Source organism: Salvelinus sp. IW2-2015, linkage group LG27 (assembly GCF_002910315.2).
Source record: "Salvelinus sp. IW2-2015 linkage group LG27, ASM291031v2, whole genome shotgun sequence".
In the NCBI taxonomy this organism is placed as follows: Eukaryota; Metazoa; Chordata; class Actinopteri; order Salmoniformes; family Salmonidae; genus Salvelinus; species Salvelinus sp. IW2-2015.
The window spans coordinates 7,703,224-7,710,223 of record NC_036867.1 but is presented as its reverse complement, the minus strand read 5'-3'; positions in this window follow the sequence as shown (position 1 = coordinate 7,710,223).

Here is a 7,000-nt window from a genome sequence, read left to right as displayed (position 1 = left end):
CAAAGTGCCAACTTCAAAATTGGAAATACCAAAGGAAAATTACACTGGTGCTCGTCTTATAAAAAATAATCCCTACAGTTATTTTGTCATAAAAACCCCTATCTTTTTCCAACAACGGGGGAATGGACCTTTCGAAAAGTATTGCGGAACGCTATAATATCACCCAATCCTATATAACATTGAGGGTTTCTTAATAACCCATTTGTGTTTGCTTTTATCCCAGGCTAAAGTGCCTTCTCTGTTGTCTCTTTCCTGGGCTAGTCTGAAGCCTCCTGCATGCTACGGAAACAGATGGTATCTCCACTATATTACTTCTCAAAGCACTCATATCCTCTCTCATGTTATTTTCTTTGATCTGCTAGGCTTGCTGGTCTCACATTTTTTATTTTTCCTTTTTTTCACCATCCCTCTGCGAGTGACCTAAGAAAAGTGTGGCCATATTGGTGGTGTTACGGATGCTCAGAATGTACTTCATATGTTCTGTTTTGGTAAAAGGAATGCATTGTATTGTGAGTAAGACCTAAGACCGATATTCACCATTAAAAATGGCTTTCAAACTCAACTGTCTTCCTAAGTATTCAAGTAAAAATACTTATTTTGTCCATTTTCATTTATTCCCTTAGCATTACCGTGAACAGTGAAATGTTGCTTTTTGACTGCAGTATGACCAAAGCAAGTCCAGGCAATCCATATCAATTATCTGAATTTGACAACTGATGTAAGGTAGCCTATTAACTGATTCTATTTCTTGCTAAGAGCTAAACCATTTGAACATGTCTCTTTGGATTTATGTGAAATACCTTGGGACTGCTTCCCATGCCCCTTAGGCAACAGGTTGGTAACATGAATTCCTTACCATATAGGCTTTACCTCACTACATACAATTGAATACACAGTTGTTATACAGTATTAACAATATAACATTTCATTTGTCACACSCACAGAATAYGACAGRTGTAGACCGTGAAACGCTTACTTATGAGCCCTTACCCAACAATGCAGAGTTAAAAAGTAAGAAAATTAGCAAATACAAATTGAAAATAGTAACACTATAAAGAACAATAACTAGGCTATATACAAGGAGTACCGGTACGGAATCAATGTGCAGGGGTACGAGGTAGTTGAGGTAATATGTACATGTAGGTACTAGGCAATCAGGATAGATAATAAACAGAGTAGCAGCAGTGTATGTGAAGGGTGTGTATGTGTATGTGAACCAATGAGGGAAGAGAACCTAGTAAACTACTACATACTCGAACTCAGGAAGGCAAAGAGGCTTTGGTTTTCTTGTTTCTGTGCAACCAGGAGGGGGAAGCATACCTCTTTGCAAGTTGGACCAAAAGAGAAGGACAAGAAAAGTAATTAAACAAGCAATTTGTTAGGAATGGTGTCTGCTTATCCAATCTGTAAATATGCATTTTTTTCTAATACATAGAGACAGAAAACAATGTGTTTGTTGTCTTCTCAGAGAAGTCGGTAAATGACATACATGTTTCATTGCGCATTCATTTAACCTGAGCCGTGCATATGAAGTAAAGGGATTGGGAAACAAATTATGTAKTGTCATTTAATTAAGAGTTTTGCTGTGAGCAATAATACTGTTTTTCACATAACCTTTAACTACTTAATGGATTTGAGAAGCTATTAACTTACAAGATTTATTTTTCTAATTATTTTGAATATTGTCAGAAATATGAAACGTCAATCAAAATGGGGATTAGTGCAATTTTTGTACATTGTGCACTCATGGACATAGAATAATACAAGGCCTGATATGTTTACATTCCTAGGGATATGTAACATTTGCGCTCTCTGGCAAAGGCCTTCCACACAGTATTCTGATTTTAGCCCACATTTGCTTTTCATTTTCCATTATTCTCTCATATGTGTTATGATAGTTATGGAATTAACTATTACAATTTTAGTTTGAGCAATTAACCTGAATTCCAACCCTAATAAATGTTTAAAATATATTTAATAACTTACTATATATCGTATGATATATTTATGATATATTGGGATGTTATTACTCACACCCAAATTGGCCCCTGATGCCTCCCATAGCCCCACTCCACCTGCGGCCCACATCTGTGATGAACGACACTGTGTCCCAGGGATTATCACTCAGCCTGGCACATTTAGGAACGCCGCTAAAGTGGCGGAGAAAGTTTATTTAGTTTGCCCTGAGGGCATCCGTGKCAACAGGCAAAACTTTGTGTGTGACGTCAGGCTCGTTTTAGTGTGGATCTAACTTAATAGTTTGAAAAGGACTGGCACATGTGGGCACATGGGCATAGTTTTTTAGCTGGCATCCCATTCCAGGTGCCAGGACCCCCATCTGATTGCACAGGGAAGCATGTAATCATCATGAAAGCCTCTGTGTGCGTTTCTCCTCTCCCCACCCCATAAACCAGCAAAATGGATTGTGTGGTCAGGAAGGAGAAAATGAAAGAAGAGAATGAAATTACAGACCTGGCTGAGTGCACAAATCATGCATATAATGTTTTATGGCTTGCCAGAAGAATTCAACACCTGTGGCTCACTGTGGCTGTAATTGCACGTGATGCACCAAATTTCAGGGCCCTTGTTTGTCTTGGCATGGGCAGGTTTAAGAGAAGAACTGATAAGAGATGGAAAGGAGGGATCCAGGAACGCCTGTCGTTTAGTTCTTGTAAGACCCCTTGTGAACCACCCACAGCCCACACAGGGAATGCATCATAGAAGCTTCATTTACCATTGTAATTACGGTGTTTGTTTATCTTTACCTGGATTTGGTGGTAAAAGGTGGATGATGATTAATCAGATCAGGATGAGTTGAAATGGAGTGTAAGTTTGCTGTTAAGTTTAATTAAACAAGGCAATCAGAGAGCCATAAATTCAACACAGCGTGACCAGCCCTGTCTGAACCCGGTCCTGGGAAAGGCTGATTAACGCTGTGAGAAAAAGCCCATTCTGCAAAACGCAGGCTACTGTAACCTATCCAAGTACAACTGATTTCTCAAGAGCTGTTTTAATTAACCCAAGGTGTAGTAATAAAGAGCAATGTTAAGGAAAGATAGTTTTCCATAATATCACATTCTCTATTAAAATTACTTCTATTTAATTTGCAATCCTGAAAAATCTGTCCACTTCTATTTAATTTGCAATCCTGAAAAATCTCTCCACCGCTATGTATTATCTAAAGTTTTATTCATTGTCTCATCTCTGAGACAGAACAAGTATTGGAGGGATGGATGGCTAGATCCCAAACAAGACAACAGCGTGAGACATCCGAGAGCCCTCTCTCTCTCTCTCTCTCTCTCTCTCTCTCTCTCTCTCTCTCTCTCTCTCCCCGTCTGATGCTTGAGCCAAATTGATTACCGTACTCCATCTGCATCAGGCTGGCTGCCTCCTGTGCTCGCCACGTCGTGCCTACAGCCCAGAGTTAGTGTACAATTACATATAGTTTAATATATCTGCTGAGCACCTTTAAACAAGCATCACAAGTCCAGGAGGTGATTTGTCTTCCAGCGCCATTACTCCATCTTGATAGGCAAAGATTGCTCCTAGCCATGTTTAAGCATTAAATAGTGTATTATTATTTCACATAAATCAAGCTGGGATGTAAGGGGGATTCATAAATGTTGCATTTCTCTGACAGTATTTTAAACCCCTTTCTCCACAGYGTGGTGGAGTTTCAGAGGGAAGCAATTCTACTCCCTCACTCCATAGTACATTAGGGATAAGCATATCAGGGAGGTATATTCAAAACAATGTATAATGCAGTTTAGATTCAGTTTAAACTACTTGCAACACATTTGTCATTACTGCTGTTCCCATAACAAGAACTACTACGAATGCTGCTGCCAACAACTACAGACAACAATAAGCCTACTATTACTAATTTTATGCACTTTGAGATTATTCTATAATGAAAAGCACTTTATAAATGTAATGTATTATTATTATTACTACACTATCATTAAACTGTTATTGAAATATTGGTGAAAACTGTTGACGTTATTGTCATACAGTTGCTGTGCTTCTCTTCACAGCTAGGATGTGATGTCACACTTGGTTCCTTTTCAGCCAAGTTTTGTGATTTTTTTTTGGTGCAGTGTGAACACTCCAAAGGAACTCAGACCCCTGAAAAGAGCCCCCAAAGCTAACCAAACTGAAAAGAGCCCCCAAAGCTAACTGAAACTAAAAGAGCCCCAAAGCTAACCGAACTCAAAAGAGCCCCCAAAGCTAACCGAACTGAAAAGAGCCCCCAAAGCTAACCGAACTGAAAAGAGCCCCAAAGCTAAACGAACTGAAAAGAGCCCCCAAAGCTAACCGAACTGAAAGAGCCCCCAAAGCTAACGAACTGAGAAAGAGCCCCCAAAGCTAACGAAACTGAAAAGAGCCCCCAAAGCTAACCGAACTGAAAAGAGCCCCCAAAGCTAACCGAACTGAAAAGAGCCCCCAAAGCTAACCGAACTGAGACCATCTCCAGAGGTGGTCTGAGTTCGGTTTGCGTGATTTTCTTTTAGGACAATGTGAACGCAAAGTTCCCCAGGTGCGCTTATCATTATTCCCTGACATTGGTGTCACCAAAGAGAGATGATGATGATGTGCAGGTTCGCAGGGAAAAAATGTGTGCTGTTTTTGGATATTGATTAGCGATTCTCAGTGACGCACAGAAATTCCAAAATGTGTGGAGTTTTTAGTTCAGATTATTTGTTTGCAATATGTGATCTATAGGCTAAGAGAGCTTCATAAGCTGTTTATTGATTGCGGGGTTTGAATAGTGTGAGAAGACAATATATTTGGTGAAAATCACACCATAGGGTWCAAAATCTATTCGAGCTCTTAAAGGGACAGTAGCCTACCTTGGGTGTACAATGTTCAATTGCAGCGTGATTTATTCTGCAGTCATTCTATTGCTATTCATTCTGTTACCAATCAAATGTACATGTTAATAGTATCTTCTGATTACAATTATTATGTCTCATACTTTAACTAAATGCAATTGATTAGCTTCAAAATATAAGTAGGCATATCTAGCTGTCCGATAACACAATCTGATTTGAATGGCTTGTCCTGCACTTTTGGTGGTCCACAAAATAGGTAAAGTGAACTGGCAAGAGTTGAGTCCTCATTYAAAGGCAAGGTCAGTGTGAACACAAAGAGACCTGAGTCCTTTGCTTTTTTTTTTACCCCGGAGTTCACTTTAAAGAGGACTGAGATCGGTTCTTTTAAAGAGGACTATGTGAAAACGGCCTAAATTACAGCAATAATGAAAACKCAATGTTAAGTCAAAATGATGTTATATCACTTTGTTGGGCAAGCGCCCCTGCTCATGCAGAAACTCTCCCCAGGAAAGGAAATGACTTCATACAGGAAATGGGATGTCAACCCTACACATGGACAGGAATACGGTGATTTAGTCAAAGTGACAAAGGCCTTTTTTCTCAATTCACTTCAAATTGACTGTAAAACACAGGCTACAATGATAAGTTGTTTTGGTTACTCCGATGACACTTCACACATTCAATTATATTTCCTGTATTTTTTTTGGCAGTCTAATTATTAACTCTGATGTAACAGGCTGTAGTTGACAGAAGTAGAGAGTGGGGAGTGGACTTGGGTTAGTTAGGGTGCCATGTTAGAATAGTTAGTTGATAGGGACTTGGTGCTATAYTCATTTTATCCAGCTAAAGACAATAAAAACGAGAGGAAATCCTCTGAATCTTCACAAACAAATCAATTTCCCTCAACCAAGTCAAAATGTAGCTACGCAGTAAGCTCTTGCATTTAACTTTTGTGATTTTAATGCCCACATAGCTACAGTACAACTCAATTAAACCACACTTTCACTTTAAACGTGCTTATAATTTTTTTATACATAATTATTTGCCCAACTGGCCTCGGGACATTTTGGTTGCAACAAAGCCAGTAAAAGATATTGTAAAAGTCATTGCAAATTGAATTGATGCCAGGACAGTGAGTTGATGAGGAGGAAAAAAGACCCAAGAAAAATGTCTTTGAACAGGTTTTTGCTTGCAGGAAATATTGCTGCTGGAATGGTATTCTTTCTGAAGTGTTTCATGGCGATAAGAAATTCAAAATGATTAATTGGAGAATATGGCACACCTATTCTGCTCCCATGACATCATCTAAAATGGCCAATTCTCTRTAACACAAAAGAAAACATCTTAAAAAATGAATAATTTCTCCTAAACAGCTATATTTATAATAAAAATAACGACATCTAGGGTCTAGAATATTTTGGTTTCAGATTRAGAAATAGGTATCCTAATAACCTTTTGCTGATCCATTTCTTCCCTCTCTTCAAGTCCTATCTGATGGAGTACAGTGGGGGACAAGGGATCATGGTCTGTATATGTGAGAAACCTGGTTTCCCTGCTGCCTGTCTTCTCTCTCTCGACCCGGGGGCGAATGTTTCTGCCTTGACGTGTGCCGGCTGCAGCATTTCTTCACATGTACTCTCTCCTCACCTATATCCTGGAAACTTTGGCCTGTCATGATTCTCTTGATCACTCTCTTTTGACTTTCAAATAGACGTACGCCGGCGAGAATACCTGCTCGGGTAAACGCGGGGTTAAGCTGAATCAACACAAGCCAGACACCCCTGTCTGTCATTTTGGAACCTCATAATGTCTAGCTAGAAGGAAGCCATTGAACTATTCATATAAGATGAAATGTCAGCAAAATCTCTGGCCTCTGCTGAAAATGTATTCATACATACTGTAAAGCCTAGAATGTACAATAGCCATGAAAACCAGAGAGGAGATTCCCTTGGCATTAGATTTGGTGTTTGGTTTGTCATACTGGGACAGCACACCTGTCTATCATCATACCATGGCTGGGTGGATAAGGTTCAACCTTTTCAAGTGTACTTGGTTTTGGTAGATCTGCGTCATTGGAACTCAATACAGTCAGAGCCCTGTGATTAATTGTTTGCGGTGCACCACTTCAAAGACACTTCATTACCGATTTAACTTCTTTAATGCCCTTC